Source organism: Schistocerca gregaria, chromosome 1 (genome assembly GCF_023897955.1).
Source record: "Schistocerca gregaria isolate iqSchGreg1 chromosome 1, iqSchGreg1.2, whole genome shotgun sequence".
In the NCBI taxonomy this organism is placed as follows: Eukaryota; Metazoa; Arthropoda; class Insecta; order Orthoptera; family Acrididae; genus Schistocerca; species Schistocerca gregaria.
In genome coordinates this window covers 1,149,451,084-1,149,468,073 of record NC_064920.1, presented here as the reverse complement: position 1 = coordinate 1,149,468,073, position 16,990 = coordinate 1,149,451,084, and positions in this window count along the sequence as shown.

Below are 16,990 nucleotides of genomic sequence, written 5' to 3'. Positions count from 1 at the left end.
ACGGAAAATGGCTCAGAAATCCGAATTTAATATCCCCACACCAATTACGCAGTGCTACGGACTAACGCTGTTACAAGGTCACGCCCAAAAGCCGCCAGAATTAATTTATTCCTACCCGATACTTTCAAAGTCCTGTCCGCCACCGTAGCTCAATGGGCAGGGCGTCGGTTTGTCATTTGGGGGGCGTTTGTCTTCTCTTCATCATGATCATTTTATTCTCATCTACATCTACATGATTACTCTGCAATCCACATTTAAGTGCTTGGCGGAGGGTTCATCGTACCACAATCATACTATCTCTCTACCATTCCACTCCCGAACAGCGCGCGGGAAAAACGAACACCTAAACCTTTCTGTTCGAGCTCTGACTTCTCTTATTTTATGTTCATGATCGTTCCTACCTATGTAGGTTGGGCTCAACAAAATATTTTCTCATTCGGAAGAGAAAGTTGCTGACTGAAATTTCGTAAATAGATCTCGCCGCGACAAAAACGTCTTTGCTTTAATGACTTCCATCGCAACTCGCGTATCATATGTGCCACACTCTCTGCCCTATTACGTGATAATAAAAAATGAGCTGCCATTTTTTGCATCCTTTCGATGTCCGCCGCCAATCCCACTTGGTAAGGATACGTCACCGCGCAGCAATATTCCAACAGAGGACGAACGAGTGTATTGTAAGCTTCCTCTTCAGTGGACTTGTTGCATCTTCTATGTGTCCTGCCAATGAAACGCAACCTTTGGCTCGCCTTCCCGACAATATTATCTATGTGGTCCTTCCAACTGAATTGTTCGTAATTTTAACACCCAGGTAGTTAGTTGAATTGACAGCCTTGAGAATTGTACTATTTATCGAGTAATCGAATTCCAACGGATTTCTTTTGGAACTCATGTGGATCACCTCAAACGTTTCGTTATTTAGCATCAATTGCCACCTGCCACACCATACAGCAATCTTTCCTAAATCGCTTTGCAACTGATACTGATCTTCGGATGACCTTACGAGACGGTAAATTACAGCATCATCTGCGAACAACCTAGGAGAATTGCTCAGATTGTCATCCAGGTCATTTATATAGATCAGGAACAGCAGAGGTCCCAGGACGCTTCCCTGGAGAACACCTGATATCACTTCAGTTTTACTCGATGATTTGCCGTCTATTACTACGAACTGCGACCTTCCTGACAGGAAATCACGAATGTCGCACAACTGAGACGATACCCCATAGGCCCGTAGCTTGATTAGAAGGTGTAAAAGCTTTCCGGAAATCTAGAAATACGGAATGAACTTGAGATGCTCTGTCGATAGCGGCCATTAATGCGTGCGAATAAAGAGCTAGCTGAGTTGCACAAGAACGGTGTTTTCTGAAACCATGCTGATTACGTATGAATAGATTGTTCCCTTCGAGGTGATTTATAATGTTTAATACAGTATATGCGCCAAAACCCTACTGCAAACCTACGTCAATGATATAGGTCTGTAGATCGATGGATTACTCCTACTAACCTTCTTAAACACTGGTTCGACCTGCGCAATTTTCCAATCTGTCGGTACAGATCTATCGGTGAGCGAGCGGTTGTATATGATTGCTAAGTAGGGACCTATTGTATCAGCGTAATCTGAAAGGAACCTAATCGGTATACAATCTGGACCTGAAGAATTGCCCGTATCAAGTGATTTGAGTTGCTTCACAACCCCTAGGGTATCTACTTCTAAGAAATTCATGCTAGCAGCTGTTCGTGTTTCAAATTCTTGAATATTCAATTCGTATTCCCTGGTGAACGAATTTCGGAAAACTGCGTTCAATAACTCCGCTTTAGCGGCACAGTCGTTGGTAACAGTTCCATCGGCACTGCGCAGAGAAGGTGTTGACTGCGTCTTGCTGCTTGTGTACTTTACATACGACCAGAATTTCTTCGGATTTTCTACCAAATATCGAGACAATGTTTAGTTGTGGAACCTATTAAAGGCATCTCGCATTGAAGTCCGTGCCAAATTTCACTCGCAAGTAGCAGAAATGGGGATACCATAAAAGACTTGCACCAGACAATCGGATCTACCCGACTGGAGGCCTTCGGCAGATGACATTTCACTTACTTTCAACGTCCTAAACAGTCACTGACCCGTCATTACTTGTGAGTTGACACATCCAGTCATTCATTCTGTACGCTTCTTGCAAGGAAAGTACTCACCACAATGTCTCGTAATTTGCACGAAACACTCCAGATGGACTTTATGTTAGACGTGAAATTTTAACATGTGAATACCTCATGAAATAAACCACTCAAAAATCTCCAACTTTCACAAAATACTCAATACTGTTGTCGCATTTCGTCAACGACACGAGAACCGATCGAACGCGTTAAATTCTTCATTTTGGTACAGATTTTATCAGTTTGGTTGAACATAGCTGTTTACCAGTAGATGCTTCGTGAGCGCCAATCTTGACTCATGGAGCTGAGGCACAAAGCCCAACTCAAATGTGCGGGAAATATTGAATTTCTGCTGGCTAGTATGTTAAGCATCCAATCAGATCTTCTCGACCACATGTATACTGTCGGTATTTCTAATAGCAGCCAATCAAATTACCACAAGTCATTTACACTAAAAAACTAGTAATACCGAGACTAAATAAAATTTAATGAAAACAAAAAAACGATTCTTTTCCACAAAATAAGTTACTAACAATTTTAATACTCAACTGTCCACTCCCCATTCTGGCTGCCTTTTACAAAATCAAGCTCACAAATTCCTGTACTGTACAACAACTTTATCACACGTACATTTCCATATTCTTAATAACACATCACATTATCACTATATATGTGTCCTCCATTCCCTCTCTCAATCTATCCAAAACACTCACTCAACAAAAATTAATTGAGATAATAACTTTGAAAAGAACTTTTAATTACATCAGAAATATGTGGTAATTAAACTAAAGAAAATGCCAGAAAATTAGATTACGTGAACCTATCCTCTTGGTTGCAGTTTCAATTGACACTATTGATGAGTACATTACAGTCAATATCTCAGTTTCACAATGCCAGCAAGGTTATTATGTGTTTGGTTTTTATGTGTTTTAGGTCTAATTTTTTCTTCTAAAGTATTGAAAGTACTGGAAATTTAGCAGTATGACTGTGGTATCCACACAGTTTGGTACACTCAGTATGAAAAAGGTCGATTAATATTTAATATTTCTTCTTAAGATTCATAGAGAGCGGCGTTAGACAAGTACACGGCTCCTAGGCTCAGTAGCCAGCGTCAGTTGTGCCAGCGTCAGAACGAAAATCTGCCCTCCTGCCGGCTCCATGGCAAGCTACGTTTTCAGAGCAAGACGACAACTGATAATAATTGGCTATGTCACAATGTTTTTGTCAGGCTGCAAAAAATATCACTCGTCTGGATAGTTACGCGCGTTATAGGGAATTTTTCCGTGGGGGGGGGGGAGACGGGGGGCGGCAGCCACGGTTTGAAGGCTCACGGCGGGCTAACAACGAACACTTCTGTGCACCCACGTCACACCTCATATATACACTACGCAATCATCTGTGAAACTCGGAAAATCCAGGATGGAATAATGACAATATTATGAAAAGGACAGAATGCTACTCATCATACAGTGGAGATATTGATTCTCGGAGACGCCCAACAAAAACGCTACTAAACAAATAATCTTTCGGGCTAAAGGCCTTCTTCTGAAGTAGAAAAAACACATGCGCAAATATTCATGCAGATACAACTGACACAAACATAACTAATATGTCTGGCGGCCAAAACCAGTGAGACCTCGGGAGCCAGAGACATTGGTCATGTGTGTGTGAGTTGACTTTGTATGAATACTTATGTATGTGAGTTGTGTATGTTATCTGACTAATAAGAAGGCCTTTTGGTCGGAAGGTTATTTGTTTAGCAGAGTTCTTGTTGTGCCTGTCTGCGAATCAACGTCTCCACTATGCGGTGATCACTAATGTATCCTTTTCATAATATTGTCATTTGGAAAATTTTCTAACATTTACACAACGAATTTACTGTAGACGAAGACAGATGCACAGTGATTCTGTCTTGGAGGATGAATAGGAAACTGACAACAGATTTAAACCACTAATGGCCGGCCGGGGTGGCCGAGCGGTTCTAGGTGCTACAGTCTGGAACTGCGCGACCGCTACAGTGGTAGGTTCGAATCCTGTCTCGGGAATGGACGTCTGTGATGTAAAAAAATTTCAAATGTGTGGGAAATCCTTTGGGACTTAACTGCTAAGGTCATCAGTCCCTAAGCATACACAATACGTAACCTAAATTATCATAAGGACAAACACACACACCCATGCCCGAGGGAGGACTCGAACCTTCGCCGGGACCAGCTGCACAGTCCATGACTGCAGCGCCTTAAACCGCTCGGCTAATCCCGCGCGGCTCTGTGATGTCCTTAGGTTGGTTAGTTTAAAGTAGTTCTCAGTTGTCGGGGACTGATGACCTCCGAAGTTCTGTCCCATATTCCTCGGAGCAATTTGAAACCTATAATGAGAAGTAGAAGCGAGAAATAAGTAATTGAGTAATCAGCTAACAACTTTTAATGATATGTACACTACAAAATGTTCATTTCGACGGGCAGGTCTGTGGGTGCCTCTGATGAACTCCTGCATCGGAATATCTGTAAGACCATACAACTACCCTTGAGTTACACTACTGTAAAAGTTATACGCATTGGAAATTAAACGCAAGTGAGAAGATATTTGGTCCTGTTTGTGAAACTGAAGATGACGTAACGTATTTCATTCGAAGTCTTCACCTTTTACTCCCGACACAGACAAATAAAATGAATAAGAAGATCAACGACTCTTGTGTACTTGAATAATAAATATAATTGAGTAACCAGAGAATATACATGAATGAAATGGAACAAAGCTCAACATAACACCTTGCGTACATTTATGTTCGTTTGCATAAAATGAAGTATAGTGATGTTCAGTTGATGAAGTTGAAAAGAACGTGACAGCTTGACTGTAATTCTGATTTTAAAAATAGATAACGCGATCTGACTGTGACTAATACGATCGAAAGTGACTGCGACCTGTTGAATGGAAGAAACTAGCACAGTGCGCTTAAACTAGATAGCAACTCCAGCTGCTGCTGTGAACGCGTGGTGTACTGAGTGTAGAGGTTCTCAGTGGCAGTGCTTCATTTATGCTCACCAAGTGTATGTAGAAACCTCGAATGCGTTGGCCAGTGCACCTCTGATTGATAGACCTCCACCTCCTTCTCTCTCTTGGATCCACCTTGATCACCAGTCTCCACAGCCCAAGCTGGAAGTGGAAGTCCACGACCCAAGACCGAATCCCGCTATAGCTCCATGGGACCTGACCAAGTCCTTGCACTTCCTCACACTTCATGCAAGTCTACCAAACAGTCCTCATGTTATGGGCGCCAATATTTAAAAAAAACTACCAATCGCAAATCACAGTGCTCAACTGCGCCAATAGCACATCACCATGTGTACTGTACAGCCATACACCATAAGACGGAGAGCAACTGTTGCTTCCATCCTAACACACATCGAGGCAACGAACAGACATACTTGACAGCCCTATAAACTCACGGTAATCTTGTGCGTGCGGGAAGCAGAGCAACTTGTTTGTCTACATGGTCTCGAAATCAGGCTTCAGCTCTCCTAGTGACACAGCCTGAGCATTCTGAAAAAATTGGAAATTTGTGGTTAGGACTATGGGACCAAACTGATGAGATCATCGGTCCCTAGGCTTATACACTAATTAATCTAACACACATCCTGCAGTGCCACCCTACTTCCACCTCACTTAAGAGAAATGTTTTCACAATCATAATTGATATCGATTTTACAGGAAGGTTCCCAGAAAACAACATGAGGCCCCCTGTCGAAACGGCGGAATTCACTACTTCCTGTGGCTTAGGTCGTCATCTCTTTCTTTGCTTCTGTTGTGCGAAAACGCAACCCTGAATCCTGTCCCCTCTCATGGCTCACTGTGTTCTGTGAACTGGCACGATTGAACCTCCTCTGACACAACTGCGGCTGTCCGACAAATCAAGCGCTCAACTCTACAATCTCTAATACATTCATCCATCTAGCTATTATTGTATTCAGTATTGAAACCACTGTCTACCCTCTTTACAGTTGCACTGACAATAATGAAATGAAAGTACCCTAAACGTATCTGTATGTTCGACTGAATAAATAAAAGGAAGAAAGTTGGGTCCAAAAGACTTGCTGTCTTTGAACCCTTCACAGTACAAAAAATAGAAACAAAGAATACTTGCAAGTGTTGAAGAATCAACACCTTCTTGACAAACAGCATAAGAAGCAAACGAAAAATAAAATTGTGCCACGTTATTCATATGACAGATCCCGTTAATGTCGTTAACTGCCGCTTCCTACATCAATATCAAATCCTCTGAGGACCTTCCTCCAATTCTCTGCATCTTCTGGATTTGTAGTCTTCCTATAGACAATAATATAATCCCCGAACAGCCTCTTTGAGCTACCACTAAATTATATCTGTATCTTAAAATGTAATAACATTAGCTTTACAGTTTGTCGACCTCATCGCGTTATGAACAACGTGTTGAGTTCTGCCAGCAATTTGGGAATCCAGTCAAAAATCTAATCCGACAATCAGTAAGCCCATACGTTGTGGGCTAAATTAGAGTGAACAACTGTTTCCAAAAGCTTCTGCAAGTCAAAGTACGTAGAATACACCTGGACGTCTTATTCTACTGTGCTACCGATTTCATGAATGAACATGATGAGCTGTATTTTCCAAGAACACCGCTTACTAAACACATGTTTGATTTTCGTGTAGGAGATTATCAGTCTTCGAAGTGTCATAAACCGTGATTGCAAAACATATTCGATAATTCTACAACATAATGACGTTAGCGTATAAGCCCATAATTATGTGCACCTTTCCGACGACCCTACTTGAAAAACGAGAATGAACTTCCTTTTATTTTCCTGCTGGTATTCCAGGGACCTTCAACAAGATATTGCCAGGTTCTTTTTAATCATTTCTGTAAAATTTCGCAGGTTTCTCTAATGGTCCAGATGACTTTCCACTGCAGAACGATTTTACTCAATGTCCTACACCGCAATCACTAATCTCGGTATCAGCCAATTCAGTGATCGTACGATGATCAAAACGGGGACCAATATTACGATCTTCCACAATGAAACGATTTCGGAAGACGAAACTTGCTATTTTTACCTTCTCTAACCAAAATAAAGCTCCTTCCTGACTATAGGGCCATGAACTAGGTGCTAGATGAAGTGTTAAAATACTATTAAGAGGTGGTTCTGGTTCTAAGTGGACGTCATTAAGTTTTAACGTTTTTGGTAATTACTACACATATTAACTAAAAGTGTTATAACCAAATTCACTTCAATCCTTTCGACTCCTGAAGAAATGGAATGATAAGAGACATCTCAACTTCTGATATGTTACTTCTTAAAGCGTTTTAGAATTACTATAGTGACATGCAAAAGTATTCAATGCTCTGAGTAATAGTAGCAGAGCAAAAGACACTATAGCTCAGTCGAATAGAGCAGATGGCTCTGAGCACTATGGGACTTAACATTTGTGGTCATCAGTCCACTAGGACTTAGAATTACTTAAACCTAACTAACCTAAGGACATCCCACACATCCATGCCCGAGGCAGGATTCGAACCAACGACCCTAGCACTCGCGCGGTTCCGGACTGAGCGCCTAGAACAGCTAGACCACCGCGGCCGGAGAATAAAGCAGATAGCAAGTTAATGAATGACAACCGTTGAGATGGGTTTCAATCGTGGGGTTCGTGCAAGCGTACCACATATGCGATTTAAGGCTCATGGCGTAAAGCGATCAAACTGTAGGGAAGGACAGAGATTAGAATTCGTCCAACAAACAATAAAGAGCTGAAAGTGTAAGTGCCACTCTGAGACGAATAGGTTGGCGCAGAAGGTAACCTTGCAGAGCTTCTTTGATTTCTAAAATGCGTCTAAAATGATTGAAGAAAAGTGTATGGATTCCCCATCGACCATGGCATCTACACTTTTATCCGGTTGTTATTCTTATTCATAACTTGTTTCTCACACCGACCGAATAGGTTTTACGGCCGCTATGACGCTGTACATATCCAACGGTATCGTTTCATCCAGTCCCATCGTCTCGTCTGAAGTGTGACACTGTTTTACTACACAAGTCTTAATTCACGCTAGTTTTGCTTCTTGCTGTGTGCAGCAGTTCACATTCAGGTTTTATATGAAATTAAAAGTAGCATAAATTATCCAGCTGAATAACAGGGCAATATGTAAGTTTAACAGTGCAATATGTAAGTAAATGTGCAAAAGTAGTATCAGTTGAGGCTGTGACCTTTTATTACGCATCTTTTTTCTTCGCGCGTTACCATCATTGATATACATCGCGCGCTAAAAGGTGAACATAAGGACAGAACTGAACAAGTGTAACTCAAATCTCGCATCCCTCACATGTGCCACACCGGACGCTAATTTTTCTATTACTGGAAACTGGTGGTAGTCAAGGGAAGGTAGGATTCGGTTACAATTGTGGACGGGGCCTTAATCACTTACTATTCGTTGCCTTTTATAATTACATAAATTCATTTTAAAACTGTAATTCCAGACACAGCAATAAATAAGATATCACAAGTTATTAATGAAGGAATAAACAGCTGTGTAATTAATACTGCTTTCAGTGCGTTACAATTTACCAAATGAACATAAAATACAGACACAGCAAATAATCTTTTAAAAAACAGGCCGATGTGATTCCAATTATGATTTTAAGGCAAGTAACCACGGTCACGGCTGAAGGTCGTTAACGCCAAGAACAGCAATTATAAAAAAAAATTAACGAACCCTCTGTAAAACAGCAATGCAATGGCAAAGGTTAATTTAAATAGGCAGGCAACTGATCACCAAACGGGTGAGACAAAATGATGATAAATTTGGTAGCACAACCATTTAATCCTGCTGTAACGCCAAGAAAAGCAATTATATAAAAAATTAGAAACATAAAACGAAACAGCAAATACAATAATAAAACACGAGAGCCAGTCACAGACAGTGCACCAGGAATCGACCTCTGAGTAGGTATGGAAAAACCACTTTCTCTAGCGATCAGATAGGCAGCCAAGAGTTGCATTCACTTCACAAGATGGTAACTCAGACTAGTGGCAGTCTAGCGAATGACTAATTATAATCTTGCTGAGGCTACGTGACATCCAATAAATCAAATGCAAAGGCATAAAAATACGCCAAAGGCGGAACCGATGATCTGAACTCCGTCTGCAGAATACTGTGTTTAGAGCGCCCAGAACGAGAAAGTAATCCCTACCACCACAGTAGAAGAATCGCCAACCAACCTACAATCAAGAAAGCTGTCAAAACTACACGCCTCCCCGGACTGCAGCGGAAAGGCGAGGAAACGTACACTGCCGTTACATACACTAACCCCCAGGGCAGGTAACTGGGGCGTTAGCGGCCACGAGGCAGGAAAAATACCGCTGGTTGAACTTAACAAATAGTAACAAACTGAACGCAATAAATAGTAATTAGAAGTACAGGAAAGCTAATCAGATCCGCCTTCCTCAAGCACTCCACTCGCTGCTCTTCGCCTCGGCAACGCTACGAGCGGCAACACAGTGGTTGAGGTTTCCCTATTTGAATCCAAATGCATTCACCTTAAAACCTGCAGGATCCGGTTTACGACGAGGTCGTGCTCCCTCGTGACCACAGGCCTTCGATCCAGCAGACCATACGTGCCGCCAGAGGTCCCGGCAAGTTCTAGCGCTGCGCGGACCTGGCTCCTCCTGAGTCCCCAACCGAATTGCCCACTGACACGACCAGGAAAAACAAGGACGTCGCACCAAAGATAAGGCAACTGTTACTACATATCAATAACCGCCGCTGCCGCTGCTGCCACTAGCGAACAGCCAACACTTGTGAAACCAAGTGGCGCCAGTCAACACGAGCAGAAGTCAAACAAACGCAACCATGTCAACTAAACGATACGGTCAGGCCTCCAACAGAAGAGTCGCAGCACGGCTCATTTACATTGGTTTATTTTAACATTGCACTGTGAAGCAAAGGTAAATCTTACAGTTATATATTCTTGTTCTATATATTATCAACAGATATTTAGAAAAAGATTCATTCAACGAATTTACGGAAAGAAGGAAGCTGTCAGTTTGTACATATTTCTCTTTTGCGTTTCTTGTTGGGCAAGAATTCAGGTTGTTGACGAATTCTAATAACTCTGAAAGCGTTTAGTATGCGGTGCAAACAGGACACTTTCATCATGGCTCTATACCGAATTAGCAATGGGATAGTACAAAAATAGAGCCCTTTCAGATTTTCCGCTAGTGTGATAAGTACATCGGCGGCTGCCTCGTTGCTACATTGTGGGCTCATTGATTCTACAGGCACGATCTGCGTTCTGAAGGACTCAAGATTTCTAGTTTCTAACCCCACTACCATATTAATGATTTATGTAATGATCACGAACATTACTTTTAACTCAGTCGCAAAAGCTGGTAGAAAGAAGTAGCGTCCTGGTGTCGTCAGGGCTCATGGCAGACATTTTCAGCCGTCGCAGAATAGAATACAGGATAGATAGAAACGAAAGGGACTGTTAGAGGTAATGAAATAAGAAAATTATCCAAAGAAACAAAGGTCTAGAAACTAAAGGTTTCACCTACAGAATATATTACGACTGGTTACATCAAAACATAGAGTCCCCGAGGTTGCAAGCTATAAGGGATGATTCAGCTGCCCCTGGCAAGGGGTAATTTGCAATCCACAACACATTCAAGAACCACACATGAGATTTTCATATTCTCTCTCGTGCTAAGTGAAAACTATTATTCCTACATATAAAATGAACCGGACCTTTTTATAGGAAATTTAATTCCATTAAATTTTGTACTGTAATACGTTTCCGCTGGAGGCCACAGTTTTAGAATTATTCAAGAAAAATACTTTTGACGGTCACATTCGTACGTTTTGCTTGAATAATTCGTTTACTGCGGCTTCTAGTGAAAACGTATGCTAGTACAACAATCAGCTACATTAAGTTTCCTACAAAAAAAGTTCTATTCTTTTTTCTGGAGGACTAATAGTTTGTGACTAGCAAGCAGGAGAATAGAAATTCTATCACGTGATATTTGGAGGGTTGCGGGTTGCATAAAACTCATATGTAAGGGCCACTGAATCACTTGACGACAAACTCATTAGAACAAGTCTTCCACAAGGTCACAATTGCGTAGTGGCAGAATTCAGCACACCTCTTCATCAAAACACGTACACACTCAAAAATCCCACCGTATTCCGAATGCACTGACAGTCATCCATAATTTGTTACTTTTGTTCATCGACTCGACTCCACTAATACACGAAATCTTTTAAATTGTGGCACACAAAAACAATCCACTGGGTTGACCTCGAGGGGTTTGGTAGGCCACGGTATTTGCTAGCCACCACAGATACGCTTGTTGTCGAATTTGTGGGCTGTGTATTCCCAAAAAGCCAATTGAAAGTGTTCCAGTGCACAATCATGCATGTACCACACACTCAACCATTCACCATAAGGAAAATTATCCGAAGAGTCGATAACTTGTTTTGCAGAAACTGAAGTTACGCAAATCCAGTGAGTCTGCCAGATAGCTACAGAGGCTGGATCGAGGAATCACTGGTTTCTAGCCTCTGTTTATTACCTTTATTTACTTGTTGGATCATCGCCTACTCACTCATTTCATTTGTACTGTTCCAGAGAAACACCGTGCATACACGTACACTCTAACAAGGAATTCCTTCAGTGCTAGGTCGCAAAAGGCCAATGATGTTTAAGACATTCGACGCCCAACAAATTGTCTACCATGCAGCCACATTATTGGCTTCTAATGACAACAGGGTGCGGTACTGGAGGTACTGCAATGGTGAGCACAGCATGAGACTAGGGAATGTAGTTGAACTGTTTAGTCGACGTGTAAATCACAACAGTGCTACATTGCAGTGCAATGGCCACGATAAACAGAGTAAATATTGCATTATATCTACATCAGTTGCCGAAGTAGACACTTCGTCAGAAAGACACCGATGCAATTTCACAGAGTGAGAAGAAGTGGCAGATGAAATATTAGCGTGTGCGGACAATGTATATGATGAGTACAGTGTTGACGTTAACGTGCTTAACTAGTAAAAGTAATAATGAAGCAGACGTCGAGCCATGTAGTTCGCCATCCTTGTCGAACAGGGAGCCACAAATCCCCTCTCCAGTGAAACGTAGTAAGGTACAAACTTTTTCAAAGGAGCGGGTACTAAACATAATTACGTAAGTGGAAAATCATCTGCAGCAGAGCAGAAAAAAGCTTATGAACAAATTTCTTCGAACAAGTCTGCAGCAATATGACAAAGCAGTACATTTCAAGAGATGACAATGCGTACTTGTTACAAAAACTAGTGTTTGTGCGTTTCAAGGATGTTCCATACAATTCACCGGACGTGCATGATAGGAACCTACTACTTCATGCACAGCAAATTTCGCGCGACATAGATTACAGTGATTTCATGCGAGGCAGTGAATGATCGCATAAATTCAATGATACGGAATTCGAATAAGATATTACAAACAGCGTCAACTTGAGGATGCACAGCACACTGAGGACTTGATCAGAAAATTTGTAAACTCGGCTAACAAACATATCCCATCGTTGAGTAAGTAATTTAATTTTAACTCCAAGTCTGGATGTCAAGAGGAAATGGATAGGAAAGGAACCTAAGAAATTAGAGATACCAAGAGCGTTGTGTGAAGATCAACTAACATAAATAACTTAACTCATTGTTATACATTTATGCCGACTGTTAATGTGGATGACAAGGTTCCTGAAGAGTTATTTATTGCGCTGCTAATTGTTGGAAGTGCTCTGCACCCCCCCCCCTTTCCCCACGTCCCTATATTTTTTTCTCGTGGGCCGTGGGCATGATCTTGCAAGGACAGTAGGGAACATTCACGTCGCAGCAAGCAAGGGTGAGAAAATTTGGCAACTACGCTATCAACACTGCTTTAGGTCAATAGCTGATCAAAATAACTTACTTTTGCTTGATTCTTATCTGCGTATAAAAATCATACACTTTCTAAGCAAACTATCCCTTCCGAAAAGTGTGTGATATTGCAGTTCATACCATCTGGATTTATTGGAAGCATTCCGCCTCTCGATGTTTTTTTCCGTACCTATAAACCATATTATCGCACTATCTGCGCCTGCGCCTTAGTGGTCAATAATTTTGACAATAAGCTGCATGACAGGCTGTTTAGCATTCGTTAGCATGCCATCACATTCCATCAGTTGTGATAACCTCGCTACACCGATATGATACTACAGTGGATATGTAGCATAATGTCCTGCACGTTTTCTAACTCCCAAGGCGTTCACATTTGATCTTGATGCTGCGAACTTTTGTGGTCACTGCGGCCCCCCATTTTTCATTCGGTGTTCACTGTGCAACCTAATGTTTTTCTCTGAACATTTCTTGAATGTTGACGATTTTCATTTCGTAAAATGTGACACACACGTCCCGTAGAAGCTTGATCTCTGCACTTCCCGGACACTAATTTTCTTACGCCTTCCTGATGCACATGGTAAGTCATTAGCAGGTAACATTTTTACTATGACAAGTGTTAACACAACACTTGCAAATGAGCCATTATCCAAATGGGATGGAAATCGGTAGATCTGATGACCATGTAGAGACAAACAAATGGACAAACAAATGATCTCAATTTCAGAAAGGTAGGATTCATTCAGGAGAAAGAACTTCACAAATTGGGAAGTCAATTAAGTTTTGCTCCAATTGTGGTTCGTATTCAAGCAGCTATTCTGTTTGGCACTGATTGATAGAGTTGATGGACATTCTCCTGAGGCATATCATGACAAATTCTGTCCAACTGGCACGTCACATCATCAAACTCCCCATTTGGTGGGAGGGCCTTGCCCATAATGCTTTAAACTTTCTCAACTGTGCAGAGATTCGGCGACCTTGCCAGCGGAGGTAGGGTATGGCAAGCGCCAAGACAACTAGCAGAGTATCTCGCCATCTGCGAAAGAGTATTATTATGGTGAAACATAAGGCGACAATGTCTTGCCGTGAAGGGCAACAAAAGAGGACGTAAATATCGTCGACGTACCGCTGTGCTGTAAGGGCGCCGCGGATGGCAACCAGAGGAGTCCTGCTATGAAAAGACATGGAACCCCCGACCATCACTCCTGGTTGTCGGATGACATTCAGGTTGGTATCCATCCGCTGTTCGGGGCGTTTGTCTATGCACCAGATGTTCATTGGTGCGGAAATACCTTATGACAACCATGTTGTGGTTCAAATGGCTGCGAGCACTATGGGACTTAACTTCTGAGGACCTCTGTCCCATAGAACTTAGAACTACTTAAACCTTACCAACCTACGGACATCACACACAGCCATGCCCGAGGCAGGATTCGAACCTGCGACCGCAGCGGTGGCGCGGTTCCAGACTGTAGCACCTAGAACCGCTTGGCCACTCCAGCCGGGCATGTTGTGGATGTTTTGATTGATTGTGGAAGGTGAAATTTTATATTTGACAGATCCTTTCAGTTATATTTTAAAATGCCTCTGCCACAGCATGTAATCCAGTTGTCCATATTCCCTTCTAAAGAAGATGTTTTTTGTAAATGTTGAAACCATGGTAAAGGGGCATTAATGTTGTTGAGGTCGTTAGTCCAGAGACTTGTTTGATGCAATTCTCCATGCTACCGTGTCCTGTGCGAGCTTCTTCATCTCAAAGTACGTACCGCAACCTACATCCTTCTGAATCTCCTTAGAGTATTCATCTCTTGGTCTCCCTTTACGGTTTTTACCCTCCACATTGCCTTCCAGTGCTAAAGTGGTGATCCCTTGATGCCTCAGAAGGTTTCCTACGAACCGATCCCTTCTTTTAGTCAATTGGTGACACAAATTCCTCTTCTCGCTAATTCTATTCAGTACCTCCTGATTAGTTATCTGATCTTCAGCATTCTTCTGTAGCACCACATTTCGAAAGCCTATCTTTACTTCATGTCAAATCTATTTATCGTCCGTGTTTCACCTCCATACAAGGCTACACGTCATACAAATACTTTCAGAAAAGACTTCCTGAGACTAAAATCTATGCTCGATATTACAAATATCTCTTCTTCAGAAACGCTTTCCTTGCCGTTGCCAGTCTACATTTCATATCCTCTTTACCTCCATCATAATCCGTTATTTTGCTTCCCAAATAGCAAAACTCATGTACTACTTTAAATGCCTCATTTCCTAATCTAATTCCCTGATTTAATTCGACTACATTCCGTTACCCTCGTTTTGCTTTTGTTGATGTTCATCTTATATCCTCCTTTCAAGACACTGTCCATTCCGTTCAACTGCTCTCCAGGACATTTGCTGTCTCTGACAGAATTACAATGACACCGGCAAATCTCAAAGTCCTTATTTCTTCTCCATGGATTTTAATTCTTGCTCCAATTTTTTTCTTTTGTTTCGTTCACTGCTTGCTCAATATACAAACTGAATAACATCGAGGATAGGCTACTTCCCTGTCGCACTACCTTCCCAACAACTGCTTCCCTTTCATGTCCCTCGACTCTTTTAACTGCCATCTGGTTTCTGTACAAACAGTAAATATCCTTCCGTTCCCTCTATTTGACCCATGCCACCTTCAGAATTTGAAAGAGAGTATGCCAGTCAACTTTGTCAAAAGCTTTCTCTAAGTCTACAAATGCTACAAACGTAGTTTGCCTTTTCTTAATCCATCTTCTAAGATAAGTCGTAGGGTCAGTGTTGCCTTACTTGTTCCAACATTTCTACGGAATCCAAACTGGTCTTCCCCGAGCTCAGCTTCCACAGGTTTTTTCATTTGTCTGCAATTCAATTTGCAACTGATTGGCTGCTCCAGACATGTACAAAATTTCATAATTTACTTTGATTGTTGGCTATGCTGCATTACATTCCGTTCCGTTGCTCTGGTGCGATACTTTCACTAAAGCTCGCTACCACCTACGCATTCTCTTCCTCTTCCATAGGCGCATTCTGATGCTGCTCATCATTCGTGTCATCAGTGACGGAGCTGGCACCCTGATTGGTCGAATTTCTTGTGTTATTACTTTTACTGCTCTCCATTCGGTTCTCTTGTTGGTCGTAGAAGGAATCTGTAATTTCCTCATTCACCATTCTCCCGCCGCCAGATCGCAACGTACCCACAGTGAGGTCATTCCGCCCTGGCTGAACAGTTGTGTAACTAAGCCACTGCTTCATGTGGACTTAACAGAGTTGTACAGGGCGACTTCTGTTACAATTTCCCCTGAAGTGTCAGTGGAATTGCATACAGAGCATGTGCTCGTGTGGATAACATACGCAATACACGCCGTGTGACCACATAATGTCCCACAAGAGGGTATGAGCTTTTGTAATTCTACATTAGCTATTCTGTTACGAGTCAGCTTCCCATGCCAAAAGTTCTCTGACCGCTCATCTCCTATACCTTAAACCGTCCCATATAAACTAATTATCTGTCTGATCTTTTCAAGGGGCACTTCAAATAGTAAATAACAAACTGCTACAAATCGCAAGTAAGTCTTCCATCGATATTGATACTGTGCTATCGGAACCATCATTATGCTTAAATTTTATTGGTACCATTGGTGGTCCTGCCTATTCCCTCACAAAAGTTGTTACTTACACTTTTCGTATACACACTATTCACAGTCGTGTCAGTTTGACTAACACTTCTACATCAAGCAACTTTACATCATCAGTCACCCATATCCGAACCACGAGAGGTGTAGGCCTTTCTGGTTGCATTAAAAACTATATTTCAAGGTTTCTCTCCTCGAAGAAGTCATGATATTCACAGTTGAGCTGACCCTTCGTTGCTGCACAAAGGACATT